The sequence below is a fragment of the Halichoerus grypus genome, chromosome 6 (genome assembly GCF_964656455.1).
Source record: "Halichoerus grypus chromosome 6, mHalGry1.hap1.1, whole genome shotgun sequence".
NCBI lineage: Eukaryota > Metazoa > Chordata > Mammalia > Carnivora > Phocidae > Halichoerus > Halichoerus grypus.
The window spans coordinates 174,450,906-174,469,081 of record NC_135717.1 but is presented as its reverse complement, the minus strand read 5'-3'; the positions used below and the strand labels follow the sequence as shown (position 1 = coordinate 174,469,081).

Here is an 18,176-nt window from a genome sequence, read left to right as displayed (position 1 = left end):
CTTATTAAATCTAAATCACATTCGCACTCGGCAGCTCTGATTTGAACTGTAAACCCAGCGTGGTAGAAGGATACCTGCTGTTTGAAGAGCGATCTTTCTTTCTCCTCTGATTTCTGGCTTGATTCAACATACGCTGTGCAGCATCAGGCCGTGCCTGTGAGAGCCCATGAGGTGGTGGCAGGGTCCCAGAAGTGATCTGCTGTTGGCACAGTGCATTTGTCTAGTGTGAAAACTCGCCGTAAGCTGCACGGACATAGGACTTGGTGCTGTGGAGCACCAGCTCATTTGAGTATGTGGGCTGTGTCTGTGAACGTGTAAGCGTGTATCACACATCGGGGCGTGTTTATGTGGACCATTCTGTCCTCGAGCCCATTACGACCGCACACACCAACACTCCAGGGCCGAGAGTGGCACTGGTGCTTCACTCCTGTCTGTTGTCATAACTGCTCTGGCCCCAGCCCAAAGTTGTTAGTGGTCCTAAGCAAGGACGAGGGTTTAACCTAGTCCAGGGGTCTCAGGACACAACCCCACCCCCCAGGTTCTAGACTTGGATGGCTCACCGGTGTCCAAAACATATGGAGTTAGTATTGTTTCTGTTAATTCCATGCTGTCTTTTCTTGCCTCTGCTCCTGGTTTATTCCTGCCAATTCTTTAAGAACTGACCTGGTACCTCCTCCTCCAAGAAGTCTTCCCTGACTTCACAGTGCTGGGCTCGGTCTTCCTCAGCTGGTTGCACAGCTCTTGGTGCCTCGCCCAAGCTGGGAAAACAGTAGGTGATTAATATATGTTCATTGTATTTCACAGTGGTTACTTTTCCCCTCTTTTCAGTCAAGCACGGGGGGATTTTTCTCCGGTATTTACTGCGAGAACCTGATGGGGTTCCTGGAGGTAAACCCACAAGAATCTGAGGGGCCCCCTTAGACTAGACTGAGCCCTTAGGAGATTTTAACTCTCGAGTTTGTCCACATTCAGTCTCCAGTGGTCTTTGAAGTTACCTTCTAAGTGTTCTGCCAGTTCCTGGCCGGCAGCTTCTGCTCACAGGGGGCTGTGATTGTGTAGCTGCTTGTCTCCAGGCAGCCTCCGGCCTCCCTCCCTCAGCTTACCAGATGCCAGGCCTGTGCCAGGGCTGAGCCTGGCAGCAAACACCTGTCTGGGGGGCAGACACGCACAGCTCTGGTGCACACTTCTGTGCGGAGAGAAAGGGCTGGGATCGAACTGGTCCCAGGACAAGGTCAGCTCCCCTAGGCCCAGGCATGGAGGAGTGCTCCTTCAGTGTGTGTTGATGGGCTGAGGGTCTGTGGGTGCCGGCCCTGTGCATCGCTCTGCCAGGAGCACCCCTGAGCTGACCCTCACAGAGGAGTCTGCACTCGGCAGTTTGTGCCGAGAGCACCCACCAGCTCCCTCCGTGCACCCCATCCTCTCGGGAAGCTGTCTCAGCCACGACTTCTGGGCTTCTTTGCCCCCACCCCCTTACCACAATGATGAAAATGCACAGTCGGCCGAAATGCCCAAATCCATAACGCATTGTACATTCTCCCAAAGTTGAAAAAAGAAAAAGAAAAAAGAAAAAGAGTCCCCCTTAATCACCTTTCATATTTTCATTAACAACATCAAAGTGATTAGCTCTGGAAAAACCAGTCTGAAATCATAGTCATCTCGGAAGAAGTGCATGAAGAACGCGAAGGAATTTGAATTTCAAAGCCAAGCCTTTATCTCTCATTAATGCTTTCTGCTGTGAGGGCTCCCCCAAGACCCAGCCGTGTCATCCATTAGGGGAGCTGGTGAATCTGTGCAAACGTGGAATCTTTGCTCACTTTAAAGCGTTCGGTGCTGGCGGTGTGGGTAGCCCACATGACCACCCCCACTTCCCACCCCAAGCCGGGGACTTGGGTGCAGAGCTGCATGGCCTCCCTAAAGGGCTCCCTTATTCTCACTTGTTTGTCAGAAGCCGTGGGCACATGTTGCCTGCCCCACTGTGCACTGAGCCGGGTGGGGTGCCAGGTCTGTGATTTGCAGCGTGCCCTCAGGGGGCTCTCCGCGGAGGACAGTGTCCACTGGGAGCATCTGGGCTGCAGGGTTGGGGATCCTGACATGGACGTCCTAGCAGGTCTTCATTCTCCAGGGGATGGAACAGCAGCGGGAGGGTAGAGCCACCTCAGGGCCAGGCCCTGTCCGGGCTGCCTGGAGTCCATCAGAGCCGTGCGGGGGCCTCCAGATATCTGCAGGGACCCGGGGACATGGTGGGTGGATGCACACAATTGCTTCACTTCCACCAAAGTCTACCAGGTGCAGAGTGGAAAAGTAAAGCCCGTTCCGCCCATCCTCCTGACTCTGGAGCATCAGCCCGGGGCACACCGCCTCTGCTGCTGGCCCTGGTGGGCTCCTGAAAGAGCCTGACAGCCTGCCGAGCAGGGCTGCTTACCAGGCACGAGAGCCTTCTGTCATCGTCTGGAATGTGGCAGAAAACTCAAGGGGGACAGAGTGATCTCGCCAGGCGAGAGGTACAGGTGGGGACATCAATCAAGGGCCTCCCCACTGAACAGGCTTTGTCGGCACCTAGTGGTGGTGGGGGGGGGTCACTGATGGTGACTTGCTGCGTCCAGCCACGAATGAGGAGATGCCCTGAGGTGTATTAGAAGCTCCTCTGTGTCCAGTCAGGCCCTGGGGGCAGGAAGGGGTTTCAGGACCCAGATGCAGGGGCCTCAAGTTCCAGAATGCTATTTGGACGTGTGCCGAGGCCATCATTCCTCAGAGCTGGTCTGAGGATGGGTTGCATCAGAGCCAAGGGAGCTGTGGCCACCCAGGTGCCCTGGCCCAGCTTTGCTCGCTGAGCTCACAGCTCTGGGGGGTTAGAGAGTCAGGCCCGGAAGCTGCTGCTGTGGCAGGTGCAGCGAGAGATGGCTCGCCCCGCCCTGCCCGGGGCAGAGGGGTAAGCCTGCAGGTGTGGCTGGGGGCACGCCAGCCTTGGTGACACAGTGAGCTGGCCTGCGGGGTGACTGTGCAGCAGCAGATCTGCAGGGAGCAGTGCGGGTGACGCACTAGCTGTGTGCAGAGGGGATGAGCAGCGCCCCCCCACCCCCGCCCAGCCCCACCCTCACCTGGCACAGCTGTGCCTTTGGCATTACGGCTCTGGTTGATGAGCGTCAGCCCTGTGGCTTTGTAGGATGGACCTGGGATTGCTGGAGGGTATCCTGCAAAAACAGGATTCCCCTGGCCTTCCCAGTAGAGCAGGTCGCGTGGTCAGCCCAGCTAGAAGGGCTGGGGCAACACCACGGAATCACATTGCCCATGGGCTTGGGCAGGGGAGGGTCAGGACTTGCCAGCACGTTTGCCATCTCAGGATGTTGTAATCTTTCTGGAAGTAGGCATACTGGGCTGGGAGGCAGGGATGTCTTCCCAGCTCTCTGATGAGCTAGCCGTGTGGCCTTGGGCTGGCCGCGCAGCCTCTCTGGGCTCTGGTGTCATATGGTGCCAATACTGGGGTGGGGCTGTGGTCTCTGGGCCTTTCATGAGAGGGTGGTGCTGCCCGAGGGTGTGAGGACAACAGAGCAGTGGCCCTGAAGGCTTTCCAGGGTTTCAGTCTCTGCTCCAGCACTTGGTAGCTGGGTGTCCTTGGGCCGGTTACTTAACCTCTCTGTGCCTCCCATTTCCTCATCTGTAAAATGGGGACAGTAAAACTCCTGTGGGACTGTGGCGAGGACCAAGTGAGACAGTAGAAATTCTGCACTTGTGGCCATGCCTAAAATAGCAAGTCTTCAACAAGGGTTAGATTTTATTCTTAAGCACGAGCTGGGTTTTCAGCCTCTCACACCTAATCTGTTATCCTCAAGCAGCTCCGTTTTTCTGTTGAGCCCCAGATCCTCCTGACTCCTCAGCTCCTGCGCCTTGCCGGCCTCTGACCAGGAGCGGGCGCCGCAGGCAGTGGGGGAACGTGAGGGGCAGGGACCCCTGGTGGTTAGTAGTTGCTGGTGGCGGGCTGTCATTTGTGATGGAAACACCCTTTGTCTGGGGGATCTCCTGCTAACTGATGTGAGCGGGGGCCCTGCAGCCTTGGCACCACATGGAGCCCACATCACTCTGCCCCTGTGTCAGCGCCAGGACACGAGAGGTGGCTCTGGCCATCGAGGGTGTGTGTCCTCCACTGCAATGGATGAAGGGTCTCCAGGAGCTGAGCATCTTGTCGTGCTGGAAAGAAACAACAAAATCACAACAATGGGACTATGACAGAGGCCAACTCAGAGCACCCCATGGCCACAGCTGGGACAGTTGGAGCCCCAAAGCATAGTATTGGGTTATAATCCCAAGTATAAAGTAAGCATCAACTAGTCCGTACTGATAGAAATAGGCAATTAAACAAAGAAGAGACAAGACTCCCACACAGAAGAATTCCAAATAAAGTAGGAAGAAACTCCGCCCTGGAGGAGCCGGGGCAGGAGCCCCCTCGGCGTGCACCGTGCACACGGACTCCCCTCAGAGGGCAGCGTGGACGGGGAGAGGGGGCTTCGCGGTGGAGAAGACTGACCGACGGGTCGCAGCCCCGCGACCACGGTCGACACCGTGGGGGTCAGTGAGGCTGACAGGGATGAGAGGGCGCTGCCCCTGTGGGCTTCCTCCCAACCCCACGACCCCAGTCCAACCCCCGAGAATGTAACTCAGCTGGGACTCCGTACTGTCTTGGCAACTTTCCTGTATATTGGAAACTATTCTACAATTAAAAGGTTATTTTTTTTTAATTAGAATTAAAAAGTATTCAGGAGCCGGCTCTTTTGCTGCTTGGGCGGTGGCCCCAGCCCCCTGTCCTGCTGGTCCCTGTGCACGGTGTCGATGGCTGGTCCCCCCAAGCAAGGGGATGCTCCCATTGTAGGGGACTCAGTGGCCAGAAAAAGTTCCCGATTCAGCCGCACACGGCCCTCCACGGGGAATCGCGTGTCCTCGGGAGGGCACTGGGACGCGCTCACCTCTGGGCTGGGGCTTTTCTCCTATGCACACAGGGAACTGTCTGAATGTGCTCGGGGGAGGCGAGGGCACTGGGGCCCGGGGAGTCCGTTGAGGAGCTTCTGGCGTCCCTCCCCGGCCCTTGCAGCCGGCGCCTCCGTCATTCGGTCGGCCTTTACCACATCGCTGTGGTTACGGTGGGTACGTACCACCACTCCTATGCTGCGTCCTCGACACTCACACGGAGCCTGGCAGAGCCAGCTCCTTCCCGCTGACCTCAGCTTGGGGCCCCCGGGACAGAATGGCCTTGGACCTGTTGTCCCCCCACCTCCCTGGGGACTCCCTGTGGACAGTGGCCGGGCCCGACCCCCCCACGTCTTCAGTGCAGCATGACCCAGAGCTTCCAGCGAGGCCGGGCATGGGGCCGGGTGGGCCCGCTGCTTCTGCCCGGCCAGTCAGGTTGCGAGGCCATGGGCGAGTGAGTGCCTCTCCCTGAGGCTCAGGCTTCTCTGGGAAAGGAGCTGAAATACCGAGCTTCTGAGGTTTCTCTGAGGCCACGTGAAGGCTGCAAAGGGCCAGGCTGGGCGTGCTCTGGGCTCTGGGCCCGCTCTTCAACTCACATCTCTGCGTGTGCTGGAAAGCTGGTGGCCCGGGTACACCAGCGGAGAGCGCAGGTCGGACGCACGGGCTTGGACTTTTTTGCCTCTCATTTTTCCAGAAGGGTGCTTACTGGGCGGGCGGGTTTCCAGCTCTGAGCCCTGTCCTGGCAGCTCCTAACCCCAGCAGGAGGAGACAGGCACTCTTGCCTTCAGTGGGTGGAGGGGTGCAGGGAAGCCTGGGGTGACTGGCCGGCTTTGGATGGGGTGGGGTTCCGAGGAGTTGGGTCTTTGATGCGGCTAGTGGGAGGAAAGGGCTGTCCAGGCTGAAGGGACAGTGGGAAGGATATGTGTGAAGGGCCAGCAAGACGGATATGAGTGGCTGTCTCTAGAATCATCCCGAGCCAGCCCTCTGCCTTCCTGCATCTCTTCATTCCACGTGGAGACACAGCCCTGCCTTCGTGATGGGTGGGTGAGCGGGCACGAGGAATCGAGGCCTTTGGCCTTTGGAGTTTTGGATGGGGCCGCCTTCTGTGCGTGGGGCGCGGGTCACTGTGGGGTGGGTGGTCAGAGTGAAGGAAGGCCTTGGTATTCTGCTCAGGGCGCCTGTGGGTAAATGGCTGGTGCTTGTGCCCAGGCTCCTGGGATGGCTCATCCACCCACTGCAGCTGTCGGGCAGGGTGGCCCTCAGCTCCCACGGGACTGAGTCGGAGCTGAGCAGGGCTGTGGTGGAGGGGCTGCCTCCAGGAGACTGGGCAGGGCCACACTGCTCCGGGGCCCAGCAGCCCCCTCGCCGCCCTGCTGCATCTCCGCTGAGCATGGGCAGTGGCTCCAAAGTGTTCCCTGTCACCCTCTGCTGGCCTTGCCGGGCCTGAGACCCTGCCCGCTGGCTCCCAGGGCAGGCAGGGCCACTGGGCTCTTGTCTGGAGGGGGAAGAGCCGGACATGCTGCCGGCAGCATGGCTCTGAGATGGAGAGGAGCCCCAGAGTCAGGCATGGACCGGGCCCAGGGTGCCAGGAAGGGAGTTGGGGAAGAGACTCTGTACTGCATCTTTAAGGATAGATGGGGACTTGTCAGGCCAAGACCAAGCAGGACCACAGAGAGTGGAAAAAGCCAGAAGAAGCAGGACCTGTGGGTGAATGGGGGGGGTGGCACTGAGGTCCTGGCTGGAACAGGTGCTGAGCTCCACTGAGCCTCCTGTTTGGCTCCCCCACCCCCAGAAGGGCAGGGACACTTGGCACTGGAGACCTTGGACAGCGGTGGCTACCGTGGTGAGGATGGGGGCATGGGAGGGAGTGTGCTGTCCAGGGCCGTGGTGCCAGGCCACAGGATCCCAACGGGAGGGGATCTCGAGGGAGGAGGAGAGTGGCCAGCCTTGTGCAGAGAGCTGTGAGCCTGAGGCTGGGCAGGGTCGTTGGACCGAGAGCAGCTGCTCCGGACAGTGGTGGCCCAGGTGGGGACAGCCAGCAAAGCCCATCCCCAGGCTGGTGGTTCAGGCTGATGGAGTCCAAGGCTGAGACTCCGAGTGGCTGGGTCACCCACACCACAGGCAGGCAGCCCAGCTGGGAGACCACAGGGCGTTTCGCTTCCCAGTCATCTTCTCTCTAGCACGTGGACAGGAAGCTAAGGATCAGAAAGGTTAGGGTGCCTGCCCAGGCTCACACAGCCAAAAGCAGTGAGAGCAGGTTTGGGCCACACCCTCCACTCCAAGGACCCTCCAGAGGGGCAGCTTCAAGCTCAGTGCTTGGCGCAAGTTCCAGGAGGCCCAGGAAGCAGGTCTTTCCCGTTCAGGCTGTTGGTGGCTCAGGCCTTTATCCACTCACCCAAATAAATAAACGGAGGAGACCTGTTTCTTGTCTAAAGTCACATTAGAACATTTGCTGCAGGCAAAAACTTTCCCCCAAAGACCTCACCCTGGGAGGTATCTCCCTTTAAAATGTAGTTATTAATCAGTGTAGCTGAAATTAGCATAATCTGTTGGTTTAAATGCAGAGCGCAGTGAGACTCTCCTCCTGTGAAGTGGGGGGGCATCGTCTTACTGCTGGAGGTCGGGGTGCGGAGGGACTGCCCAGGGGTCAGGCCTGAGCTCCGAGTGGGAGGGGTCGGGTCCAGGGGTGCAGGAGCCCAGTGGGGCCTGGGGGTGAGGTAGGCCGGGAATGGGGGACCCCGAGGTAAGCCGCACGAGCTCCTGCCCTCTCTCAGAGCTGGGTCAGAAGAGTGACCAGTCTGTCTAGTGTGCTCCGGGCTCTGTGTTTTGAGGACTAATGGTAAACCTCCATCCAGGCAGAACAGAGGCCAGGACCCAGATTGGTAGTAATAGTAACAAGCGTGTTGGCCCGTTCTCATGGGTCCCCTTGTGTGGAAGGGAAGCTGGGGCTTGCGGGACCCTTTCCCCCACCACACACAGCTGGACAGGGCCAGGATGCCGTCTGGCTCTGGAGCCGAAGCCCTTCCAAAGGGTAACTTCTGAGTGCCCTCTGTTCTCCAGGCTTTTCTTCATTACAAGGGATTCAGTGGTCTGTGTCCACAAAATTGGTATTTAAAAATGCCTCGTGGCCCCCTTCTCTGAAGTCTGGTGGTGTTTGCCCTGCTGTTTTCTGGCTCTGCCCCAGGGGCCAGGCCTGCAGGGGCATCAACAGGCACCCCCCACCGGGTTTAGGTCAGGGAAAGATTCTTGAAGGTTCTTGGAGTTAAAATGAAGTCTTCGGTTCGTGTCTGAACGCTTCCTTGCGGCCTAGAAAGCACCTCTGTTCTCTTCATTCTGTAGCTGAGCAGTACTTTCCACTCAGGGTGATGGTGGCAATGACCATGACAAGGGTATCGAGGGCCAGCAGAGGCTTGGTGACACCGCGTGGGGCGGGCCATCTTGGATCCTCAGGACCCAACTCTCTGGAGAAGTCCCCATAGCAGCTACTTTCTGGGTAAAAGCAAAACAGATCTGTTGGCCCTGGAGCAGCGAGAGCCGGCTCCGTCCTCGGCACGAGCATGTCCTGCAGGATGGGCCAGTGTGACGCCCACCCTCTGTTTGCCAGCGTGTGGTCTCACTCCCTCCCCACTGACAGCTAGCCTGAAAACAGCCCCTGTGCCTAGGCTCCCGGGAGAGTTCCCTTCTCAGTCACTCAGGACGAGGGGGCCGGCAGGCCGCGGCTCACTGGTGGAGTGTCCCCCTGCGCGGTGCGCTCAGCTTGGAGCCAAGACCTTATTCTGTTACGAGGTGAGAGCCGGGGTGAACCCCTGCACCCCCAGACAGCTCAGGGTCCTCCTCTGCAAAGTGTCTGCTTCAGGGTTGCTGAGAACCAAATGAGAATGGACGAGCTGATATTTGTGGCCATCAGACACACCACAGCTCTGGGGAGTCATGAGTAGTTTTATAGTCCTCACCTAGGTGCTTGAAACAAAGTAGCAGTGCTAATGAGGTGTTCCTGGGAGGCCGGTGTCCTCCGGCCACATGGAGAGTAGGGGAGGGCTTCCTCTGTCCCCCACTCCCACCACTGTTCTAGGAGGAACAGACGGCCTTTCGCCCATTCATGTTCCATCAACATCAGGTATCCCCTGCGAGCAAGACACAGAGCCTGTGATCCAGCTTGTACTAGGTTCCCCAGAGAAGCAGAAGCAATAGGATGGAGGGTTTTTTTTTTTTTTAAGATTTTATTTATTTGAGAGAGAGAGAGAGAGAGCACAAGAGGGGGTAGAGTCAGAGGGAGAAGCAGACTCCCCGCTGAGCAGGGAGCCCGATGCGGGATTCGATCCCAGGACTCCGGGATCATGACCCGAGCCGAAGGCAGTCGCCCAACTGACTGAGCCACCCAGGCGCCCCTAGGATGTATGCATGTATATATATTATATGTATATGTAATGTATGCATGCATATATATTATATGTTCATGATATGTATTTACATGTATTGAGTACATGTATGTGTATACACATGTATATGCATCCATGCACACAAGTGTGTATACAAGAGATTTGTATTGGCTCATGCACTTCGGGAGGCTGAGAAGGCCCAAGGTCTGCAGTTTGCAGAGTGGAGGCCCGGGAGAGCCGATGGTACAAGTTCTAGCCCCAAAGCCAACAGGCACGGGACCCTGGAAAGGCCACTGTTTCACTCTGGGTTGGAAGGCAGGGTAAGACCATTGTCTCAGCTTCCGGTCAGGCAGGAGCAATTCCTTCTTATCAGCCTTCTCGTTGAATTCAGGCCTTCAGTAGGTTGGATGAGGCCCACCCTCATCAGAGAGGGCCATCTGCCTGACTGAGTCTGCCGACCCGAAGGTTCAAGTCACCCAGAAACACCCTCCCAGCCACACCCAGAATAATGCCGGGTCGAATGTCTGGGCACCCTGCGTGCCCATCTAGCTGACACAGAAGATGAACCATCACCCGGCTCCTCTGGAGACCAGACCTTCTGGGGAATCAGCAGCTCCAGGCAGCGCGGGCACATTTCCTAATCCGGGGCCCGGAAGCATGGAGGAGCCAGAAGTGACGCCTGCTGGCCGAGGAAGGATGGGGGCAGGCACGGGAAGGCCTTGGGCCTGGAGACACAGGAGGGCTGACTGTCTGCATGACGCAGAGCTGCATTGTGCCAGTGAATGTCTAATTTTGGGGGCAGTGAGGATAAAAAAGATGTCTCGACGTTATCTTTTAAAGCCGACATTTGACAGCGAACTTAGGTAGCTGCGGTCTCTGCACGGCCAAGTTAACTCTAAATAAACAGCAGGAAATGGAAAAATACATCCGGGAAGGGGGTCTCTTGGCTCTTCCGTGAAGGCTCGGGCTCTCCCTGTCCCGGGGAGGCACTGGCTTTCCTGCATCGATGCCCGCACAGCGTCCCCCAACAGACATCCTCCAGCCCTGGGCCACTGCCGCGCACGCCTCTCATTACCTGCCCGCCGTCCTCTCGGCCAGAGCCTGCTGCAGCCAGGTGTTCCAGATGCTGCTGAGTGAGTGAGCACTTTGCCGGAGAGCCTGGGGGCCTCGCACTCTTCTAGACCACAGTTGGAGGAGAGAGGGCTCGGGTGGGAGTAAAGGCGCGGAGGTGCAAGGGGCCCAGGAATTGGGAGAAGTGCAGTAAAGGAAGCAGGAAGCCCAAAGTAGGAGCGCGAAAAGATGGATCAGGACAAAATGCCGTCATTCGTAGAAGACTTCAGTGACCCAGCGCAGACCCTCCAGAGACTTTTGGTGCCTTGTCCTAAAGTGGGAGCATATAGTCAGGGATCATAGCACATTTGAAGCTTCTAAAACCTTAAGTGTAAATAAGTTCTCCAAGAAATCCGGCAAAATGCAGCATCCGTGGGATCAGAACAGGCATTAAAAAGAGGAACCGCCACAGACCCAGCAAGAGCCACTGGAAATCAAGTATATGACCGTGGGATTAAATAATCAACAGGAGGGAGGAGCGATCCCTCAAAAAGTGGAATAAAATGATAAATGGATGGGAATGGATAAGAGAAATTAAGGAAACCGGAGGACCTCTATCTGACCACAGTGCATTCCAGATAAAATGGGAGTTTGACAGAAGGTCAAAGAAATACAAACATTCTCCATCATTAAAGGGCACACCTTTCCAGCCCTCAGAGTTCTTAGCACAAAATAGGGATCCGCACGGTAGCACAAGACCACAAGATTCCAGAACATGGGGTTTGAATGCAGGGAGCTGGACTACAGGGTCACAGAGAGAATCAGGAAGAGGAGAGTGGCCCCTGAGGCCAGAAGCAGCCGGGCAGCTTGCTCAAATGCCGAGGGGCCATGATCTCCAAGCTAGAACTCTGCGAAGGACAGGCCAGGGCCTGGCACGTTGCCTTTTTCAGTAAACTCCCGAGGTGCAGTGCTCTACCAAAATCAAGGAATTAAACCCAGAAAAATGGGATCTAAGTGCAGGAGAGGGGCCCAGTAGCCTTGAGAGAAGCACATTTAGGTTGGAGCAGGAGATGGAAGCTTCCAGAAAAAGAAAAAAAAAAAAAGGAATTGACACCTGGTTGGTTGTACAGAAAAATGACTTATAATTCAATCAGGGAATTCTGGAAAAATGAGCAAGAGGATGATAGGAAGCCAAACGAATGAAACGTCAGAGCAGAGAGAAGAAGCAGTTCTGTGGGAAGGCTGACTATTGATTAGGGAAGTGCGTTATTTAAATACAAATAAAGTGAATTTGGAAACCGTCCTGGAGGAGGAGCAGCCTGAAACACGGGACCTCTTGCACCAGCCCTTCCCGGGCTAACCGCCGACTGGGTGAACCTGCTCTTGCACCTTCATAAAGTTTTTCATGCACAGAATCAGGGAAAAGACACTTTCTAAAGACAGTTAATCCCTGTAAGGTACACAGTGCAGTGCTTGACCCATGAAAGTGCTGTGTTCTCAGCCTGGCGTGGGGAAATGTCCCTCTGCAGAAGGTCAAGGGCCAGGCCAGGCGGTGGCCATGGCCAACAGGAAGCGTCCTTGGGGATGGGCATGTGGGGTTGCAGGGAGCGAGGGTGGAAGGTCATGTGGACGGGGCGGTGGTGATCTCAGAGAGGAGGGGTGTGCTCAGGAAGCCGTGGCTGTGGGACCACCATGGGAGCAATGGCGGAGGGAGGGCATGGGCTGACACTCTAGAATGCCCCAAAGTGTGTGGGATGCTGCTCTCCCAGAGCCCTTCCCCTGCCCCAGCTCTTAGTGACACCAGGTGAGGGAGATCAGGGGACCTGGAGGGACCACCCATCCCCTCCCTCTGCCTGTTTCCAGTTTTCAGGGGGGCCAGTGGATTCCAGCAATGGGAACCACTGCCCCAGGTGGGCACAGCCGTGGTCCCAGGGGGAAAGCTCCCCATGGACCTCCGTGCTCCCGGACCAGTGCTGGGAGGTCCCCCGAGGTCTCCACCCCCCCTCATTCTCGGGGGCAGTGGCTGCCTCGTGGAGAAAGCCCAGCAATTCTGAGCGCCATAATGTGTGATAAATCCCAATATTTCTGCCATTAAACAATAGCGTCACGAGGGCTGAATTGCCACCTGCAATGAGTAAATTAAATATTGACGATTTCATTGACTGTTAGATTTAATTTGGAGCCATCTTACTGCGGCCGTAATGGGGCTGGAGATGACTTACTATTTAATCCCGGCTGTCATCCCCGTTAAGAGCTGAGTGATGAGGAAACGATGTACTCGTCCGGGTGAGCAAGTCTGGACGCTCAGGCCTCTGCCCGGTAAATCTGGAGCCCGAGTGGCGGGGGCCCAACCCTAGCAGCCGTACCTCCTCTCCCAGGTAGGATTGAAACCCCGTCTTCCTCCCTGAGACCTGCCTTCACTTTGTTCCGGGGTGAAGCCGGGATCTCCCACTGGAGGCCGGTCTGTGGGGACTGGGAGCCTCGGCTTCATGCCCTGAGGGCTGAGAATGCTCAGTGCCCTTCCTTGCAGGCTGATGGCTGGGCTCCCTGGGGACGGAGGGGATGCCAAGCGCCAAGCAGCACAATGTCTGCCCGGCATGGGCGGGGCTGATCACGTAGTCCTCATGTAACTGCACGAACTTCGGTCACTCTCCTTGGCTGCAAGTTAACAAGTAGAGCTGAGCGCTGACCGCGGGGGCCACGCTCCATTCTGAGCACCGTTCCTGGATCAGCCCACTTAATGGTCACAAGCAGTGACCTTGAGCATCGTCGTGATCACCCAGATGTGGAACTGAGGCCCACAGAGGTTCAGGGACCTCCCTGAGGTCAAGGTCACACAGGAGTGGTGACCGGGATTCTGAGCCCATGGCCAGTGCTCCTGACCCGGGACTGTCACCTTTGCCCACTCGGGCCTGCCCCCCGCTGGATGGCTGGGCAGTGACCGCACCGTGGTCGCTCTGGGCTTGGCTTGCCCGCGGCTGCTGGGCTGGTAGCTCCATCCTGCCCACCCCACAGCACTGCTGTCCCCATTTGCCCCCCGTCTCACACCTGCTTGCCTTGGACTTCCCTTCTCCTCTCCCTGCGGGGAGAGCCCTGTGCCATCTGTCAAGATTTGCCCCATTCTTCAGAGCCAGATTCCACGATGTGGATACTTCTCAGTTACTCTGTAGAACTGCATTGCACAAGGGAGGCCAGATGGATGTTCGCAGAGAAGCAGGGGGAGATGGGGTGGAAGATGGTAAAGTCGAGGCAGGTCTTCACGCAGAAATCCATCCCCCGTGGCTCAGGTTGGCTGGGTTGGCACAAGGCGGTCCTGGCCACAGAAGCTGGGCTGGGGGAGGGGCAGATGGCTGCCCTGTGCCTTCCCGATGTGGGCACCCCGACGAGAGAGAATTCAGGAAGTGGCTCAGATAAAAGTCGCCTAGCGTGTCTGAGATAAAGATGTGTGAGCCCAGAGGAGGGAGGGAGCCATGTGTCCTGGTGGCCATGGATTCCTTCAGGGGGCTGGAAAGTATTGGACAAGCACTGGGTGCTTGCAAAAGTATTTTCTGAGTGGATTTGGAAAAAAAAAAAAAAAAAAAAGGAACTATAGCTGCTCAATGCACTCAGGGGGCCTCCCCCAGCTCAGGACCCCACTGCAGTGGGCTGTGACCCATACACATGGACGCCTTCATGGGCCGAGGAGCGCTGGTGGTCACACCCCACAGCAGTGGGGTCCTGAGCTGGAGGAGGTTCCCTGAGAGCTGAAGGACTCAGCCTGACCCCCGCGAGGGCATGCAGGATGCAGAGAGGGAGGCTCCGGGGGGCCGCCCCAGCTGATGGGAGAGGGGGCACCTTCACAGCCTTGGTTCCAAATCAAATAGGGCTCGCAGCTGCGGGCCCCAGACCCACACACCTGAAAGCTGCGGGTCTCAGGAGGAGGGCTGGGGGCCTCCCGGTGGGAGGGGGTCTCCATGTAAACAGGGAGCCCCCTCTTGGCTCCCTACCACAAGCGGTAGAAGAGGAAACACTCAGAGATGTTGGCTGTGTTAAAAGATCCATGCCAGAGCTGGGATGATGTCACGAACAGAGAGACTAATTAATGAATTAGAACAGGAAAAATAAAGTGAAAGAGAACATGGGGAATGAGAAGTGATCACAGCAGGAAAACCCTATGGAGCCTGTGACCTGTTGGGTTTATGCGAGACTGAGGGATAATGGGGGGGTGCTCACGGGAGCTGCAAAGACCTTCGGAATGGTTGCAGGTTACATTTCCAGTTTGACGTTCCAAATGGGTTGAACTTCTGCTTCAAACATAACAAGCTGGGAAGCCACACTCAGACTGGCAAGTGCCTTCTGTCCCAGGTGCAGGATCAGGTCCTGAGAGCGTCTCTGCCCTGGCCGGGGGCTTCTGTGTCTGCGTGGAAGGTGCACTGGAGACTTTCTCCTCTGGCTCCAGTGTGCTGGGAGCAGGGAAGGGGCAGCTCAGGGCTGAGCCAGGCCCACCCACCCCCTGCCCTCCCTGGGCTGCAGTAGAAGAAACCCTAGGAGCTCTGGAATGGGAGGAGCTAGGTCAGTAGGGTTGAGCACCCACTGCTCAACTTTTATGTGGGCTGACTAAGGGGAGCCCCTCGTGGAATGAACAAATGAGTGACTTGGGCCGAGGGAGGGAGAGAGGGATCCCAGGAGAGGGCACAGCACAGGTGACTCTGAGTCCACCCTCCAGAGAGGTTGCCGCATCTTCCCCATCTTGTTGCTGAGACCCGGAGGGCTCTGCTCCCAGTGGGACCATCAGCCCTCCATGGAACCCCAAGATTCTGGTGTGTCCAGGCTGCCCCACCTGGTGCATGCCCACGGCTGCCTGCTGAGGTTGAGATAGCAGGGACTGCTTACCCCCCCATCCTGCCGTCCGTATTTGGGGGGAGCCTCGTCAGGAGCTAGGAGATGAGGGGATCCCAGGACACCCCCATTGCTGCCTGTCCCCCCACCTCAAGCCTGCCCAGAGGCCCAGGGGCAGGGGCAGGAAGACAAGCCCCAGGCTGCTGGCTGCTGGCCTGGGGACTGCCACATTCACTCACGGAGCCATCGAACTCTGTCTCCCTACTCGGGGGAGGGAGGAGCTGAGATTCAAGGCTTGCGTCTGCCTGGGAAGCCCCCAGACCTCATGTCATTCGGCCAGAGTTAAGTTGCCGCATTTCACAGAGGACCTGGAGGGACCTGAGTCAGAAACAGCATAAAATAGGGAGGAGCTTGGCTGGCTCAGTCCGTAGAGCATTGACTCTTGATCTCTGAGTCGTGAGTTCAGACCCCACGTTGGGGGTGGAGACTGCTTAAAAATTGTAAAATAATTTCCACGTGAACCAGAGCTTAATAAAACCCAGTGTTTCTGTGGCACCCCACAGGCACGAGGGCTTTCCCTACTCCCTCCTTATGTTATGTAAGCGTCATCACCAGCAATTTACAAGAAATTAAAGCAGGAGAGGAGAGGGGAGTGGGCTGATACTAACCACCCTCTAGACCTGCTGTCGGCCCCTCATGCATGAGTCTCCTGTGATCCTGCGAGGTAAGGGTCTCCCTCCCCAGGCGACGGAGGAGACTGAGGCTCAGGCGGACCCCTGACCAAGTGAGTGCCACGCCGAGCCCTGCTCTCTGCCTGACTGCGGAGCCTGGATGCCCCCTTTCCCCCACGTCCCTCCTCCCATGTCCATGGCTCTATTTTTTCATTTTAGAGCACACCTGTGGGGTGGGCTGTGCGAGGCATTTGTCGTTTCCGGCGTCATTCGCTCACTCATCAGGAGCACACGTCCCCATTCAAGGTCCTGCTGTTCTGTGCCGCGTAGCTCCGGATGGTGGAACCAGCGTGTGCCAGCCGAGCCCAGTGTCGCGTCAGCCTGCTGGTTGGCAGGCTGGGTTTGGCAGGGCGTCCGTCTTCTGTGACGGTCAGTGCACTTCCCGGCTCTGCTGTTGACTGCCTTTGAGTCCCCAGCTTGTCCCTGTCCAAGCGTGCTGTTGGTGGCCCAGCTTTGGTCAGGGCCTTTAAGTGACGGGGGAGGAAGAACAGGAGGAAGTGGACGTGAGAGGCACATGGCAGGTGGGCTGGAGTCGTGGCCCTTCCGGTGTGAGCATTCAGCCCCTAGGAGCCCGTGCCTCATGCCACCAAACCTGGAAATGAGATGCACACGGGAATGAAGCTTGTTTCCTCCCTCACCTTCTCTTGAAGGGATGTGGTTTTCAGTTTCTGCACAGAGTACATTTAACTGCCTGGGGGCGCCTGGGGGGCTCAGCCTGTTGAGCGTCCGACTCTTGGTTTCAGCTCAGGTCATGATCTCAGGGTCGTGAAATAGAGCCCCACACTGGGCTCTGCGCTTAGCAGGGAATCTGCTGGAGATTCTCCCTCTCCCTCTGCACCGCCCCCCCCAGCTTGTGTGTGTTCTCTCTCAAATAAATAAATCTTAAAAAAAAAAATTAAAAAAAAGTTTTAACAGCCTAATTATGCAAGGGGTAGGTGGGAGCTGCCCACTGCTGCAGAAGGACAACCGTCCCTCCACAGTGTACAAGCCATCCCCCCAACCCGTGTCCCACTTGAGTCTGACCAGCGGGTGGCGCTATAATTCCCATTTCGCAGATCAGAAACTGAGGCTCACGGGGCTCAGCATGCTACGGATGGTGAATGGCGAGTAAGGAGGCAGAGGACTGGGCAGCTGGGCGAAGCCGAGTTTCCTGACTTCAAGCCCAGTGCTCTTCCTTCTCTCAGGTTCAAGTGTACCGTCTTCTGGAGCTGTGAAGGCCAAAGGGCCGAAGACATTTTCTCGAGCACCTGCTGTGCGCTGGGCTCTGAGGGTTTTGCATCCATGTGAGACGGAGCTGGCCCCCCAGGTGCTGAGACGTGGGCTGGAATGCACGGGGCAGATGTCCTTGGCGCCCGGGAGCCTTCTCGGAGCAGGTGCGCGGCCGGCCTGGATGCGGAACCCAGTGCTGAGCCTCTCGCTGCCCCAGATGGCCGCTGTCACCTGTGTCCCTGCACATGGGGACCGAACCCTGTCACCTGATTGAATGTTAGGTTTCCAAAGAAGGGGGCTTGGAGTGGGCACAGTGATCACATGGTGCATGCCGGGGACTGCAGACAGCACGGGGCGGCGGGGGGGGGTGCTGCAGGAACACGGGAGCTGGCTGCGTCCCAGGGAGGAAATAGAGGCACACACCAGCCTGCTGGGGAGCCAGGCCTCCTGACCTCTAGTGGCGCCTTTCCCAGAGCCCCACACACACTTCCTCTTAGCATCCAAGTCCTGAACCTCCCCGAATACATCCCCAGGTGCTCGCACAGACCTGGTCCGGCGTGAAACAAAACGGGAGTGTACGTCTGTCTGTCCTGCCAAGAGCCCGGGCTTAATCTGTCCCAGGGATTCTCATGCTACTGTTGCAGTCAACCCAGGTATACTTCTGGGTGGAGGTGCCCCCCCACCCCCTCACTGTGCACTGCTGGGGGACAGACACAGGGACCTGTCTGGTTCAGCCCCGGTGTCCAGGCAGAGAGCATGCTGGGATGGAGGTCTGCGGGCAGGATTGCACCTGTGGGGGAAGGAGAGGTGGAGGGATGGGGTGGGTGTGAGGGCCCAGCTGCTGCGTGGCCAGGGCCTCACTGAACAGAAGCTTGCTCCGGATCTTTCCTCTGGCTTTGGCAGGCCTGGGCTGTGGCTCCTGGACCCCCTGCCCCACCCCTTCTAGGGGCCTCTGCCTTGGGCTTGTGTCCTACGGTTCTCAGATTCTTCCTTCCTCTCTGAGTCACACCCACCATGCTGGACCTTGGGG

General features: G+C 57.4%; 1 protein-coding gene and 1 long non-coding RNA gene across 3 annotated transcripts in view; one reads left to right on the top strand and one right to left on the bottom strand.

Moving 5' to 3' along the window:
• The window catches only part of PHF21B (PHD finger protein 21B), an 88,796-nt gene that overhangs the window by 28,771 nt on the left and 41,849 nt on the right, over positions 1 to 18,176 (top strand). The window lies entirely within an intron of this gene.
• On the bottom strand, positions 9,385 to 16,430 carry LOC118530538 (uncharacterized). Its single transcript, XR_004914694.2, has 3 exons — positions 16,104 to 16,430; positions 13,541 to 15,584; positions 9,385 to 10,719 (listed from the first exon to the last, which is right to left on the bottom strand). It is a non-coding gene; the product is annotated as an uncharacterized LOC118530538 (long non-coding RNA).